This window comes from Salvelinus fontinalis, chromosome 34, assembly GCF_029448725.1.
Source record: "Salvelinus fontinalis isolate EN_2023a chromosome 34, ASM2944872v1, whole genome shotgun sequence".
NCBI lineage: Eukaryota > Metazoa > Chordata > Actinopteri > Salmoniformes > Salmonidae > Salvelinus > Salvelinus fontinalis.
The window spans coordinates 15,261,911-15,279,252 of record NC_074698.1 but is presented as its reverse complement, the minus strand read 5'-3'; the positions used below and the strand labels follow the sequence as shown (position 1 = coordinate 15,279,252).

The 17,342-nt window shown below is 39.9% G+C and overlaps 2 long non-coding RNA genes across 2 annotated transcripts; both read right to left on the bottom strand.

The window, feature by feature from the left end:
• Positions 1-532: 532 nt before the first annotated feature.
• Positions 533-2,738, bottom strand: LOC129833262 (uncharacterized). The gene is made up of 2 exons (XR_008756053.1): positions 1,778-2,738; positions 533-1,581 (listed from the first exon to the last, which is right to left on the bottom strand). It is a non-coding gene; the product is annotated as an uncharacterized LOC129833262 (long non-coding RNA).
• A 12,110-nt stretch (positions 2,739-14,848) lies between these two features.
• Positions 14,849-16,400, bottom strand: LOC129833264 (uncharacterized). Its single transcript, XR_008756055.1, has 2 exons — positions 16,094-16,400; positions 14,849-15,897 (listed from the first exon to the last, which is right to left on the bottom strand). It is a non-coding gene; the product is annotated as an uncharacterized LOC129833264 (long non-coding RNA).
• Positions 16,401-17,342: the final 942 nt, after the last annotated feature.

Genomic DNA, 17,342 nt, shown 5'->3' with positions numbered 1-17,342 from the left:
TAAACACAGCTATAAAACATATCCTGGGGTAGACAGGTGCTTCAGTTTATTATTGTCATCATTCACATACTGGACCTTTACAGGCTGTCCAATAAAAACACCTCAAAAGACCTTCTTCTAGAGGGCTTCAATCTCAAGTCCCACTGAAGTTAACACCTACCTGACAAAGGCACGTCAACTAAGGCACGTCTTAAACATACAAAGCTCTACTAGTTACCAGAAATCATATGTCGAGTGGTGCAATGAGAACGGCTATTATTGTGTATGTACATAGAGATATTTGAAGTTATATCATCATCAATCCATGTATGACCTTATCTTGCTTACATAGAAAGATTCAATACATGACATACTGATTAGCATTGTGTTGTATGTATTGCAAAATGTGCTACAAAGTAGGTGAGCAAAACTCAATGATGAGATGAATTTACTGCTTTTAATTAGATGTGCTGATATGGGAAAATGGTTGGATTACTGGGTGGATTCATGGGTGGAGTCATGGGTGGAAATGAGTAAGAGGCTTAAACAAGCATTGGTTTTAGACAAACTGGCTTTTAATAGTCAAGAGTTTAAAAGCCCAAAAACGTCATGTTTAAACAAAACATTTCAATCTCTCTACAAAAATCACTACGGGTTGTCATACACATATTCCACTTTAGCCATTCTAACAACCGAGCTCCAGTCCCATATGAAAAGAAGCCCATTCATTGTCAGTGTGCATTGGTTACATACTTATAAAGTGACAAAAGCCCCAATGATCGTCAGAGTCAGGACAGGAGTGAGATATATGGTTTCCTCAGCATTCAGAATGCCATCATTAGGCTATTCGGATGTTACTGATTGGCATTTGTTACATTACTTAGTGTCTGGGACTGGCTCACAATGGACAGTGGCCACACAGACCAAGACTTGGGTAGAGGGGGCCTTTGCATGCAAATTACTTGTCTTGGCTTTAAATCACAGTTTCACATTTTAAAACAATGAAAAACAACACAACCCTTCCCTACCCCTTCACCCATAATAGCTATTTAAACACTTCCTTACTGTATTGGTATTGCAATGGTCATCCATTTCTTCTAAACCAGTGGTTCCCAACCTTACTTTTTTCGGGAACTTTTTTTGCAAACCCCACACGTCATACTCTGTAATAAGCATTGATGTATTATATTCAAATGTTCCTTAGTGACTATCAGAGTCTCAGAATCCAGAATGAATCATTCCTGCTCTAATCAAAGGATAGACGCCGCCAGTAAGACAGCAGATAGAAAGCGAAGGGGGCGGGGACTAAAGATTCACATAGGCACTTGTGTTTGGTGTAATGCAGCGTGCTATTCACAGGCAGAGTTGAGCAATAGCCTTTAATTCCCATCCTTCAAAAAAGGATGAAGAAAAGAAGAGGGGAGAGGACAAAAAGCAACATATATTTTCCATATTAACAGCAAAGTTGCTGGACAATCAACAGAAGAGATCGCTCTTCTCAGCAGAGGTTTCAAAGGTTCTTCTTTAGTGATCACTTTTCACAAAACCAAGAATAGAAAGGTGTGGGTGTAGAGTCATTCCTTTTCTTCATCGCCTACTCAGCTGCACTGGTAAAAAGAGAGTACTAATATATCAGTACAATGTGGTACAGTTTTATCTATTGACAAATATAGGTATTTCATTGATATTACTAGCCAGTTATTGTTATTAGCTTAAGAGACAGAAATGTTAAGTAGTTATAGTATTGGAATTGAACTGATATCAAGCTTGTGATTTGGAAAAGAGTGAGATCACTCACCATTGTCAGGGTTGTTATTTCAGCATGCATCAGGGTTTAGTAGGTTTCAAGAAACCTAAAGCAGACAGTGCTCTAACCAAAGGTTGATCAAAACACACCCGGAAAATAGCATACCACCATAGAATACCCCCCACCACCACATATCCCCCTCCCCCACCACCTCCAACTGGTGTACGGTGAAGTTGCCCCTAGATGCTGATTTTGGGTCAGTTTTGCATGTTCCTTACTAATTAGGGTTGTGAGAGGGGAAGCTGATCCTAGATCTGCACCTGGGAGAAACTTCACCCCGGAGCACCACAGAGTTCCCAGGCAGGTTAGATGGCAATGTGTGAGATGCATGCCATTTCAAAGGTTAGTATGTCCTAATTAGTGCAATGTAACAAAGAGTCCAGATTATCATATGCATTCTAATAGCTGCAGCAGGCATGTGAATGTGACAGCTGAACAATTATCTATTGAAACAAGCATTCCTCCCCTAGCAGCCTGGTCTCAGACTAGACGTAACATAGTAAATGTATATCTGGGACACTCCACTTGGTATGATATGTTATGTTTCGTACGTCCTTTGCAGACGGTACAATTTCGTCCATTTTATGCCACGACTTTGCCGTCCCAGACAAAATTTCCACGTTGTGGACAAATTCTTAGGTATTAAACGATTGTCGGACATCTTGGCTCGTTCAGTGTGACAGGGTCTAGGTCTGCCGATTAAGTGCCGATTAAGTACCGCTACATTCAATCGTAGGCTCAGACAAAGTTCTAGTGGTGTCCACATATTTTGTCCTCTATCGCGTAGTGTGGCTGGTGTTATGAGCTGATCCCAGTGACTGACCAATAAGAAGACGGCCGCCATTGAGTACACACACAACAATAAAATGATTGTGAATAGTCAGATTAATATAGTAGTTTGAATTAAATGTTTAGCCTACGTGCTGTGTAAGAAGAACGATTTCCCTGTAAATAATCTTGTTTAAATGACACATCTGAAATTAGGCTACCTGGTGGGATTTTGATAAATGCACAAAATCGCCAATCAAATTAATTGTTAGGACATATAACGTTTGTATTTGAAAACTATTTCTAAGATGCCTACTTGAATTTATTCAGAACTCACGCATAAGCATTGAGATCAAATACACCGCTGCAGGAAAATTGCAGAATGTGACGACAGAACTGAAGCAAATCATACAATCTGGCCAGGTTAATCTCAAGATTTTAATTTGGTAACGTCGCACAGTGTAACGTGATAATCGTTAAAGACTGAATCTGACAGACAGTCTGCAAATGCTGTAGCCATTTCCTGCAGTCAAATGAATAGTGGCCTCATGGGTGGAATGTTATTCATATTTTTCATAATTAATAACCTGAAAATCTGGTGTTTCTTTGTCAAACGGTTTTGATATACTTCAGTCTTCTGTGATGTATTTAAAGTGCAATATTGGGATGCAAACTCAAAACTTATACATTTCAACTCTATATCTGACATGGTACAGGTGTCTTCTTTTTTAAGCCCATAACAATGTGTGTGAGGTGTATATTTTGGGGCGGCAGGTAGCCTAGTGGTTACCTGGTTACTTTGATAACGATCTGAGCAACTATATTTTGATAAGGTGTTTTTCAAACATGTACTGTGTAACTATGTACTCTAATTATTTCAAACATGTTAGAGGTACCACCCCACAGAGGAATGGTAAGAGTGTGACAAACAGCAAGCGGGAAGACTACTCATCTACTCATCTACTCAACCAGCTAGACCAGATCATTGTAGCCTACCTCATTTGTCCTTGCCTGGTTTCACATGTACAACACATCATCAGAGAAACGTTGGACAAGGCATAAACAACTTGTATGTGTTCATGTGACACAATTATGACAGTTGTTTAAAAAAATAACATTTCATAGTTTGCTTTTTCTTATAGAAGTTTAGCAAAATAATGTTGGCGTTAGACTTACTGAAGGAAAATGTGAAATCATGATTTATCAAATGAACTGTTCATAGAGTGTAGAAACAGAGAGTTGAAATAAAAGCATTATCCATCAAACACACATAAAAAAATACATGATCACACGACCTGTTTTGAGTGTCATATTATTTAATAAAATAACTGGTAAAAAGATACACCAGAGTACTAACCACATGAGGCTGCTGAGGGGAGGACGGCTCAAAATAATGTCTGGAATGGAGTGAATGGAATGGTGATACCATTCCATTTATTCCATTCAAGCCATTAGTATGAGCCCGTCCTTCCCAATTAAGGTGCCACCTGTGGTACTAACTATTAAAACCTCATCGCTTGAGACTCTAAACAAACTACTAAAATATCTCCATACAGTATGTACATCCATTAAAAAGATTTGATTCAAAATATGGAGTGCTTAGAATATATGAAAAACATACACTGAGTGTACAAAACATTAGGAACACTTACCTAATACCCACCTTTCACTCAGAACAGCCTCAATTCGTCAGGGCATGGCCTCTACAGGTGTCGAAAGCATTCCACAGGGATGCTGACCCATGTTGACTCCAATGCTTCCGACAGGAGGTCTTTTGGGTGGTGGACCTTGATACACACAGGAAACTGTTGAGCGTGAAAACCCCAGCAGCTTTGCAGTTCTTGACACACTCAAACCGGTGTACCTGGCACCTACAACCCATAACCCCTTCAAAGCACTTAAAGCTTTTGTTTGCCCATTCACCCAATCCATGTCTCAATTGTCTCCAGGCTTAAAAATCATTATTTAACCTGTCTCCTCCCCTTCATCCACACTGACTGAAGTGAATTTAACAAGTAACATCAATAAGGGATCATAGCTTTCATCTGGATTCATCTGGTCAGTCTGTGTCATGTTTTGTACACTCAGTGTATATTTCAATATTACCTATATTAACACTACAAAGTCATTCCAAAATAGTTCTTTACAACTGAAAATACATACAGTTTTTGTGACTTACCAACAATATTTCATAAAAAATGTAAGTAATATAAACAAAGTGTGTTATCGATGTACTTAATGAATATAAGTTACTGCAATTGATTGTTCATTAAATTGTTCATACTCTAAGAACATGTGATTTTTAAAGCCACTGTAACATTGCCATACTTTACGATAACCAATGTTAACAGAACAAGAACAGTATAAAGACTTGTGTCTTACATTCAAGTATTGTACAATTTGTTTTGGTCTTATGGGTAATGCCATTTAACCTATCCCTCTACTGTATGTCAGAATATTAAACCTATTGTCTTAGTCTGGTATGGATCATTCTGACCTGACATGATAAGTCAAACATAAATACGGTATTATACATTGACAGTTGCTCTGCTTGACACCTGCACTTTAAAAAGGGGAACAGGCCATTCAGCCCATACAAGGTTGACAATAACAGAACTGCCCCATTCTGCTACAGGGAGTAGAGTTTGAGCTGCTCCTCCATGTCTCCCTCAGTCACCTCCCCTAGTGCCTCCTGGTTCTGCATCAGCAGGAGAAAGATGGCCGCCAACTGATCGTTTTGCACCCTAGAACAGATACACACAGACATGATGGCATCGCTTCCAATGCCTGGGTCTATATAACACACTTACAAACTCACACTCATCAATACACACAGTAGATACATACAGTATAACAGAAACTCAGTGTACACAAACAACACGTGACATCCCAAAAAACACACAAATGATTGTTATCTATGTGTGTGTGTAAGACATACACATACAGTGGCTTGCGAAAGTATACAGCCCCCTTGGCATTTTTCCTATTTTGTTGCCTTACAACCTGGAATTAAAATTGATTATTGGGGGGGTTGTATTATTTGATTTACACAACATGCCTACCACTTTGAGGATGTAAAATATGTTTTATTGTGAAACAAACAAGAAATAAGACACAAAAAACCCCAGAAAACTTGAGGATGCATAACTATTCACCCCCCCCCCCCCCCCCCCCCCAAAGTCAATACTTTGTAGAGCCACCTTTTGCAGCAATTACAGCTGCAAGTCTCTTGGGGTATGTCTCTATAAGCTTGGCACATCTAGCCACTGGGATTTTGCTCATTCTTCAAGGCAAAACTGCTCCAGCTCCTTCAAATTGGATGGGTTCCGCTGGTGTACAGCAATCTTTAAGTCATACCACAGATTCTCAATTGGATTGAGGTCTGGGCTTTGACGAGGCCATTCCAAGACATTTAAATGTTTCCCCTTTAACCACTCAAGTGTTGCTTTAGCAGTATGCTTAGGGCCATTTGTCCTCCTGGAAGGTGAACCTCCGTCCCAGTCTCAAATCTCTGGAAGACTGAAACAGGTTTCCCTCACGAATTTCCCTGTATTTAGTGACATCCATCATTCCTTCAATTCTGACCAGTGTCTCAGTCCCTGCCAATGAAAAACATCTCCACAACATGATGCTGCCACCACCATGCTTCACTGTGGGGATAGTGTTCTCTGGGTGATGAGAGGTGTTGGGTTTGCGCCAGACATAGCGTTTTCCTTGATGGCCAAAAACCTTCTTCCATATGTTTGGGGAGTCTCCCACATGCCTTTAGGCGAACACCCAACGTGTTTGCTTATTTTTTTCTTTAAGCAAGGGCTTTTTTTCTGGCCACTCTTCCGTAAAGCCCAGCTCTGTGGAGCGTACGGCTTAAAGTGGTCCTATGGACAGATACTCCAATCTCCGCTGTGGAGCGTTGCAGCTCCTTCAGGGTTATCTTTGGTCTTTTTGTTGCCTCTCTGATTAATGCCCTCCTTGCCTGGTCCATGAGTTTTGGTGGGCGGCCCTCTTTTGGCAGGTTTGTTGTGGTGCCATATTCTTGACATTTTTTAATAATGGATTTAATGGTGCTCCGTGGGATGTTCAAAGTTTCTGATATTTTTTATAACCCAACCCTGATCTGTACTTCTCCACACCTTTGTCCCTGACCTGTTTGGAGAGCTCCTTGGTCTTCATGGTGCCGCTTGCGTGGTGGTGCCCCTTGCTTTGTGGTGTTGCAGATTCTGGGGCCTTTCAGAACAGGTGTATATATACTGAGATCATGTGACACTTAAATAAAGTTCACCTGTGTGCAATCTAAGTAATTATGTGACTTCTGAAGGTAATTAGTTGCAACAGATCTTATTTAGAGGCTTCATAGCGTAGGGGGTGAATACATATGCACGCACCACTTTTCAGTTTTTAGAATTTTAGAATTTTTTTAAACAAGTTATTTTTTTTCATTTCACTTCACCAATTTGGACAATTTTGTGTATGTTCATTACATGAAATACAAATGCATTTCAATTACAGGTTGCAATGCAACAAAATAGGAAAAACGCCAAGGGGATGAATACTTTTGCAAGGCACTGTAGGTGTACATAGTTGGACACTGTGTGTCTTCTAATGTTATAATAAACACAGCTATAAAACATATCCTGGGGTAGACAGGTGCTTCAGTTTATTATTGTCATCATTCACATACTGGACCTTTACAGGCTGTCCAATAAAAACACCTCAAAAGACCTTCTTCTAGAGGGCTTCAATCTCAAGTCCCACTGAAGTTAACACCTACCTGACAAAGGCACGTCAACTAAGGCACGTCTTAAACATACAAAGCTCTACTAGTTACCAGAAATCATATGTCGAGTGGTGCAATGAGAACGGCTATTATTGTGTATGTACATAGAGATATTTGAAGTTATATCATCATCAATCCATGTATGACCTTATCTTGCTTACATAGAAAGATTCAATACATGACATACTGATTAGCATTGTGTTGTATGTACTGCAAAATGTGCTACAAAGTAGGTGAGCAAAACTCAATGATGAGATGAATTTACTGCTTTTAATTAGATGTGCTGATATGGGAAAATGGTTGGATTACTGGGTGGATTCATGGGTGGAGTCATGGGTGGAAATGAGTAAGAGGCTTAAACAAGCATTGGTTTTAGACAAACTGGCTTTTAATAGTCAAGAGTTTAAAAGCCCAAAAATGTCATGTTTAAACAAAACATTTCAATCTCTCTACAAAAATCACTACGGGTTGTCATACACATATTCCACTTTAGCCATTCTAACAACCGAGCTCCAGTCCCATATGAAAAGAAGCCCATTCATTGTCAGTGTGCATTGGTTACATACTTATAAAGTGACAAAAGCCCCAATGATCGTCAGAGTCAGGACAGGAGTGAGATATATGGTTTCCTCAGCATTCAGAATGCCATCATTAGGCTATTCGGATGTTACTGATTGGCATTTGTTACATTACTCAGTGTCTGGGACTGGCTCACAATGGACAGTGGCCACACAGACCAAGACTTGGGTAGAGGGGGCCTTTGCATGCAAATCACTTGTCTTGGCTTTAAATCACAGTTTCACATTTTAAAACAATGAAAAACAACACAACCCTTCCCTATCCCTTCACCCATAATAGCTATTTAAACACTTCCTTACTGTATTGGTATTGCAATGGTCATCCATTTCTTCTAAACCAGTGGTTCCCAACCTTACTTTTTTCGGGAATTTTTTTTGCAAACCCCACACGTCATACTCTATAATAAGCATTGATGTATTATCTTCAAACATTCCTTAGTGACTATCAGAGTCTCAGAATCCAGAATGAATCATTCCTGCTCTAATCAAAGGATAGACGCCACCAGTAAGACAGCAGATAGAAAGCGAAGTGGGCGGGGACTAAAGATTCACATAGGCACTTGTGTTTGGTGTAATGCAGCGTGCTATTCACAGGCAGAGTTGAGCAATAGCCTTTAATTCCCATCCTTCAAAAAAGGATGAAGAAAAGAAGAGGGGAGAGGACAAAAAGCAACATATATTTTCCATATTAACAGCAAAGTTGCTGGACAATCAACAGAAGAGATCGCTCTTCTCAGCAGAGGTTTCAAAGGTTCTTCTTTAGTGATCACTTTTCACAAAACCAAGAATAGAAAGGTGTGGGTGTAGAGTCATTCCTTTTCTTCATCGCCTACTCAGCTGCACTGGTAAAAAGAGAGTACTAATATATCAGTACAATGTGGTACAGTTTTATCTATTGACAAATATAGGTATTTCATTGATATTACTAGCCAGTTATTGTTATTAGCTTAAGAGACAGAAATGTTAAGTAGTTATAGTATTGGAATTGAACTGATATCAAGCTTGTGATTTGGAAAAGAGTGAGATCACTCACCATTGTCAGGGTTGTTATTTCAGCATGCATCAGGGTTTAGTAGGTTTCAAGAAACCTAAAGCAGACAGTGCTCTAACCAAAGGTTGATCAAAACACACCCGGAAAATAGCATACCACCATAGAATACCCCCCACCACCACATATCCCCCTCCCCCACCACCTCCAACTGGTGTACGGTGAAGTTGCCCCTAGATGCTGATTTTGGGTCAGTTTTGCATGTTCCTTACTAATTAGGGTTGTGAGAGGGGAAGCTGATCCTAGATCTGCACCTGGGAGAAACTTCACCCCGGAGCACCACAGAGTTCCCAGGCAGGTTAGATGGCAATGTGTGAGATGCATGCCATTTCAAAGGTTAGTATGTCCTAATTAGTGCAATGTAACAAAGAGTCCAGATTATCATATGCATTCTAATAGCTGCAGCAGGCATGTGAATGTGACAGCTGAACAATTATCTATTGAAACAAGCATTCCTCCCCTAGCAGCCTGGTCTCAGACTAGACGTAACATAGTAAATGTATATCTGGGACACTCCACTTATGTTATGTTTCGTACGTCCTTTGCAGACTGTACAATTTCGTCCGTTTTATGCCACGACTTTGCCGTCCCAGACAAAATTTCCACGTTGTGGACAAATTCTTAGGTAGTAAACGATTGTCGGACATCTTGGCTCGTTCAGTGTGACAGGGTCTAGGTCTGCCGATTAAGTGCCGATTAAGTACCGCTACATGCAATCGTAGGCTCCGACAAAGTTCTAGTGGTGTCCACATATTTTGTCCTTTATCGCGTAGTGTGGCTGGTGTTATGAGCTGATCCCAGTGACTGACCAATAAGAAGACGGCCGCCATTGAGTACACACACAACAATAAAATGATTGTGAATAGTCAGATTAATATAGTAGTTTGAATTAAATGTTTAGCCTACGTGCTGTGTAAGAAGAACGATTTCCCTGTAAATAATCTTGTTTATATGACACATCTGAAATTAGGCTACCTGGTGGGATTTCGATAAAAGCACAAAATCGCCAATCAAATTAATTGTTAGGACATATAACGTTTGTATTTGAAAACTATTTCTAAGATGCCTACTTGAATTTATTCAGAACTCACGCATAAGCATTGAGATCAAATACACCGCTGCTGGCAAATTGCAGAATGTGACGACAGAACTGAAGCAAATCATACAATCTGGCCAGGTTGATATCAAGATTTTAATTTGGTAACGTCGCACAGTGTAACGTGATAATCGTTAAAGACTGAATCTGACAGACAGTCTGCAAATGCTGTAGCCATTTCCTGCAGTCAAATGAATAGTGGCCTCATGGGTGGAATGTTATTAATATTTTTCATAATTAATAACCTGAAAATCTGGTATTTCTTTGTCAAACGGTTTTGATATACTTCAGTCTTCTGTGATGTATTTAAAGTGCAATATTGGGATGCAAACTCAAAACTTATAAATTTCAACTCTATATCTGACATGGTACAGGTGTCTTCTTTTTTAAGCCCATAACAATGTGTGTGAGGTGTATATTTTGGGGCGGCAGGTAGCCTAGTGGTTACCTGGTTACTTTGATAACGATCTGAGCAACTATATTTTGATAAGGTGTTTTTCAAACATGTACTGTGTAACTATGTACTCTAATTATTTCAAACATGTTAGAGGTACCACCCCACAGAGGAATGGTAAGAGTGTGACAAACAGCAAGCGGGAAGACTACTCATCTACTCATCTACTCAACCAGCTAGACCAGATCATTGTAGCCTACCTCATTTGTCCTTGCCTGGTTTCACATGTACAACACATCATCAGAGAAACGTTGGACAAGGCATAAACAACTTGTATGTGTTCATGTGACACAATTATGACAGTTGTTTAAAAAAATAACATTTCATAGTTTGCTTTTTCTTATAGAAGTTTAGCAAAATAATGTTGGCGTTAGACTTACTGAAGGAAAATGTGAAATCATGATTTATCAAATGAACTGTTCATAGAGTGTAGAAACAGAGAGTTGAAATAAAAGCATTATCCATCAAACACACATAAAAAAATACATGATCACACGACCTGTTTTGAGTGTCATATTATTTAATAAAATAACTGGTAAAAAGATACACCAGAGTACTAACCACATGAGGCTGCTGAGGGGAGGACGGCTCAAAATAATGTCTGGAATGGAGTGAATGGAATGGTGATACCATTCCATTTATTCCATTCAAGCCATTAGTATGAGCCCGTCCTTCCCAATTAAGGTGCCACCTGTGGTACTAACTATTAAAACCTCATCGCTTGAGACTCTAAACAAACTACTAAAATATCTCCATACAGTATGTACATCCATTAAAAAGATTTGATTCAAAATATGGAGTGCTTAGAATATATGAAAAACATACACTGAGTGTACAAAACATTAGGAACACTTACCTAATACCCACCTTTCACTCAGAACAGCCTCAATTCGTCAGGGCATGGCCTCTACAGGTGTCGAAAGCATTCCACAGGGATGCTGACCCATGTTGACTCCAATGCTTCCGACAGGAGGTCTTTTGGGTGGTGGACCTTGATACACACAGGAAACTGTTGAGCGTGAAAACCCCAGCAGCTTTGCAGTTCTTGACACACTCAAACCGGTGTACCTGGCACCTACAACCCATAACCCCTTCAAAGCACTTAAAGCTTTTGTTTGCCCATTCACCCAATCCATGTCTCAATTGTCTCCAGGCTTAAAAATCATTATTTAACCTGTCTCCTCCCCTTCATCCACACTGACTGAAGTGAATTTAACAAGTAACATCAATAAGGGATCATAGCTTTCATCTGGATTCATCTGGTCAGTCTGTGTCATGTTTTGTACACTCAGTGTATATTTCAATATTACCTATATTAACACTACAAAGTCATTCCAAAATAGTTCTTTACAACTGAAAATACATACAGTTTTTGTGACTTACCAACAATATTTCATAAAAAATGTAAGTAATATAAACAAAGTGTGTTATCGATGTACTTAATGAATATAAGTTACTGCAATTGATTGTTCATTAAATTGTTCATACTCTAAGAACATGTGATTTTTAAAGCCACTGTAACATTGCCATACTTTACGATAACCAATGTTAACAGAACAAGAACAGTATAAAGACTTGTGTCTTACATTCAAGTATTGTACAATTTGTTTTGGTCTTATGGGTAATGCCATTTAACCTATCCCTCTACTGTATGTCAGAATATTAAACCTATTGTCTTAGTCTGGTATGGATCATTCTGACCTGACATGATAAGTCAAACATAAATACGGTATTATACATTGACAGTTGCTCTGCTTGACACCTGCACTTTAAAAAGGGGAACAGGCCATTCAGCCCATACAAGGTTGACAATAACAGAACTGCCCCATTCTGCTACAGGGAGTAGAGTTTGAGCTGCTCCTCCATGTCTCCCTCAGTCACCTCCCCTAGTGCCTCCTGGTTCTGCATCAGCAGGAGAAAGATGGCCGCCAACTGATCGTTTTGCACCCTAGAACAGATACACACAGACATGATGGCATCGCTTCCAATGCCTGGGTCTATATAACACACTTACAAACTCACACTCATCAATACACACAGTAGATACATACAGTATAACAGAAACTCAGTGTACACAAACAACACGTGACATCCCAAAAAACACACACATGATTGTTATCTATGTGTGTGTGTAAGACATACACATACAGTGGCTTGCGAAAGTATACAGCCCCCTTGGCATTTTTCCTATTTTGTTGCCTTACAACCTGGAATTAAAATTGATTATTGGGGGGGTTGTATTATTTGATTTACACAACATGCCTACCACTTTGAGGATGTAAAATATGTTTTATTGTGAAACAAACAAGAAATAAGACACAAAAAACCCCAGAAAACTTGAGGATGCATAACTATTCACCCCCCCCCCCCCCCCCCCCCCAAAGTCAATACTTTGTAGAGCCACCTTTTGCAGCAATTACAGCTGCAAGTCTCTTGGGGTATGTCTCTATAAGCTTGGCACATCTAGCCACTGGGATTTTGCTCATTCTTCAAGGCAAAACTGCTCCAGCTCCTTCAAATTGGATGGGTTCCGCTGGTGTACAGCAATCTTTAAGTCATACCACAGATTCTCAATTGGATTGAGGTCTGGGCTTTGACTAGGCCATTCCAAGACATTTAAATGTTTCCCCTTTAACCACTCAAGTGTTGCTTTAGCAGTATGCTTAGGGCCATTTGTCCTCCTGGAAGGTGAACCTCCGTCCCAGTCTCAAATCTCTGGAAGACTGAAACAGGTTTCCCTCACGAATTTCCCTGTATTTAGTGACATCCATCATTCCTTCAATTCTGACCAGTGTCTCAGTCCCTGCCAATGAAAAACATCTCCACAACATGATGCTGCCACCACCATGCTTCACTGTGGGGATAGTGTTCTCTGGGTGATGAGAGGTGTTGGGTTTGCGCCAGACATAGCGTTTTCCTTGATGGCCAAAAACCTTCTTCCATATGTTTGGGGAGTCTCCCACATGCCTTTAGGCGAACACCCAACGTGTTTGCTTATTTTTTTCTTTAAGCAAGGGCTTTTTTTCTGGCCACTCTTCCGTAAAGCCCAGCTCTGTGGAGCGTACGGCTTAAAGTGGTCCTATGGACAGATACTCCAATCTCCGCTGTGGAGCATTGCAGCTCCTTCAGGGTTATCTTTGGTCTTTTTGTTGCCTCTCTGATTAATGCCCTCCTTGCCTGGTCCATGAGTTTTGGTGGGCGGCCCTCTTTTGGCAGGTTTGTTGTGGTGCCATATTCTTGACATTTTTTAATAATGGATTTAATGGTGCTCCGTGGGATGTTCAAAGTTTCTGATATTTTTTATAACCCAACCCTGATCTGTACTTCTCCACACCTTTGTCCCTGACCTGTTTGGAGAGCTCCTTGGTCTTCATGGTGCCGCTTGCGTGGTGGTGCCCCTTGCTTTGTGGTGTTGCAGATTCTGGGGCCTTTCAGAACAGGTGTATATATACTGAGATCATGTGACACTTAAATAAAGTTCACCTGTGTGCAATCTAAGTAATTATGTGACTTCTGAAGGTAATTAGTTGCACCAGATCTTATTTAGAGGCTTCATAGCGTAGGGGGTGAATACATATGCACGCACCACTTTTCAGTTTTTAGAATTTTAGAATTTTTTTAAACAAGTTATTTTTTTTCATTTCACTTCACCAATTTGGACAATTTTGTGTATGTTCATTACATGAAATACAAATGCATTTCAATTACAGGTTGCAATGCAACAAAATAGGAAAAACGCCAAGGGGATGAATACTTTTGCAAGGCACTGTAGGTGTACATAGTTGGACACTGTGTGTCTTCTAATGTTATAATAAACACAGCTATAAAACATATCCTGGGGTAGACAGGTGCTTCAGTTTATTATTGTCATCATTCACATACTGGACCTTTACAGGCTGACCAATAAAAACACCTCAAAAGACCTTCTTCTAGAGGGCTTCAATCTCAAGTCCCACTGAAGTTAACACCTACCTGACAAAGGCACGTCAACTAAGGCACGTCTTAAACATACAAAGCTCTACTAGTTACCAGAAATCATATGTCGAGTGGTGCAATGAGAACGGCTATTATTGTGTATGTACATAGAGATATTTGAAGTTATATCATCATCAATCCATGTATGACCTTATCTTGCTTACATAGAAAGATTCAATACATGACATACTGATTAGCATTGTGTTGTATGTACTGCAAAATGTGCTACAAAGTAGGTGAGCAAAACTCAATGATGAGATGAATTTACTGCTTTTAATTAGATGTGCTGATATGGGAAAATGGTTGGATTACTGGGTGGATTCATGGGTGGAGTCATGGGTGGAAATGAGTAAGAGGCTTAAACAAGCATTGGTTTTAGACAAACTGGCTTTTAATAGTCAAGAGTTTAAAAGCCCAAAAACGTCATGTTTAAACAAAACATTTCAATCTCTCTACAAAAATCACTACGGGTTGTCATACACATATTCCACTTTAGCCATTCTAACAACCGAGCTCCAGTCCCATATGAAAAGAAGCCCATTCATTGTCAGTGTGCATTGGTTACATACTTATAAAGTGACAAAAGCCCCAATGATCGTCAGAGTCAGGACAGGAGTGAGATATATGGTTTCCTCAGCATTCAGAATGCCATCATTAGGCTATTCGGATGTTACTGATTGGCATTTGTTACATTACTCAGTGTCTGGGACTGGCTCACAATGGACAGTGGCCACACAGACCAAGACTTGGGTAGAGGGGGCCTTTGCATGCAAATCACTTGTCTTGGCTTTAAATCACAGTTTCACATTTTAAAACAATGAAAAACAACACAACCCTTCCCTATCCCTTCACCCATAATAGCTATTTAAACACTTCCTTACTGTATTGGTATTGCAATGGTCATCCATTTCTTCTAAACCAGTGGTTCCCAACCTTACTTTTTTCGGGAACTGTTTTTGCAAACCCCACACGTCATACTCTATAATAAGCATTGATGTATTATCTTCAAACATTCCTTAGTGACTATCAGAGTCTCAGAATCCAGAATGAATCATTCCTGCTCTAATCAAAGGATAGACGCCACCAGTAAGACAGCAGATAGAAAGCGAAGTGGGCGGGGACTAAAGATTCACATAGGCACTTGTGTTTGGTGTAATGCAGCGTGCTATTCACAGGCAGAGTTGAGCAATAGCCTTTAATTCCCATCCTTCAAAAAAGGATGAAGAAAAGAAGAGGGGAGAGGACAAAAAGCAACATATATTTTCCATATTAACAGCAAAGTTGCTGGACAATCAACAGAAGAGATCGCTCTTCTCAGCAGAGGTTTCAAAGGTTCTTCTTTAGTGATCACTTTTCACAAAACCAAGAATAGAAAGGTGTGGGTGTAGAGTCATTCCTTTTCTTCATCGCCTACTCAGCTGCACTGGTAAAAAGAGAGTACTAATATATCAGTACAATGTGGTACAGTTTTATCTATTGACAAATATAGGTATTTCATTGATATTACTAGCCAGTTATTGTTATTAGCTTAAGAGACAGAAATGTTAAGTAGTTATAGTATTGGAATTGAACTGATATCAAGCTTGTGATTTGGAAAAGAGTGAGATCACTCACCATTGTCAGGGTTGTTATTTCAGCATGCATCAGGGTTTAGTAGGTTTCAAGAAACCTAAAGCAGACAGTGCTCTAACCAAAGGTTGATCAAAACACACCCGGAAAATAGCATACCACCATAGAATACCCCCCACCACCACATATCCCCCTCCCCCACCACCTCCAACTGGTGTACGGTGAAGATGCCCCTAGATGCTGATTTTGGGTCAGTTTTGCATGTTCCTTACTAATTAGGGTTGTGAGAGGGGAAGCTGATCCTAGATCTGCACCTGGGAGAAACTTCACCCCGGAGCACCACAGAGTTCCCAGGCAGGTTTGATGGCAATGTGTGAGATGCATGCCATTTCAAAGGTTAGTATGTCCTAATTAGTGCAATATATCAAAGAGTCCAGATTATCATATGCATTCTAATAGCTGCAGCAGGCATGTGAATGTGACAGCTGAACAATTATCTATTGAAACAAGCATTCCTCCCCTAGCAGCCTGGTCTCAGACTAGACGTAACATAGTAAATGTATATCTGGGACACTCCACTTGGTATGATATGTTATGTTTCGTACGTCCTTTGCAGACGGTACAATTTCGTCCATTTTATGCCACGACTTTGCCGTCCCAGACAAAATTTCCACGTTGTGGACAAATTCTTAGGTATTAAACGATTGTCGGACATCTTGGCTCGTTCAGTGTGACAGGGTCTAGGTCTGCCGATTAAGTGCCGATTAAGTACCGCTACATTCAATCGTAGGCTCAGACAAAGTTCTAGTGGTGTCCACATATTTTGTCCTCTATCGCGTAGTGTGGCTGGTGTTATGAGCTGATCCCAGTGACTGACCAATAAGAAGACGGCCGCCATTGAGTACACACACAACAATAAAATGATTGTGAATAGTCAGATTAATATAGTAGTTTGAATTAAATGTTTAGCCTACGTGCTGTGTAAGAAGAATGATTTCCCTGTAAATAATCTTGTTTATATGACACATCTGAAATTAGGCTACCTGGTGGGATTTCGATAAAAGCACAAAATCGCCAATCAAATTAATTGTTAGGACATATAACGTTTGTATTTGAAAACTATTTCTAAGATGCCTACTTGAATTTATTCAGAACTCACGCATAAGCATTGAGATCAAATACACCGCTGCAGGCAAATTGCAGAATGTGACGACAGAACTGAAGCAAATCATACAATCTGGCCAGGTTGATATCAAGATTTTAATTTGGTAACGTCGCACAGTGTAACGTGATA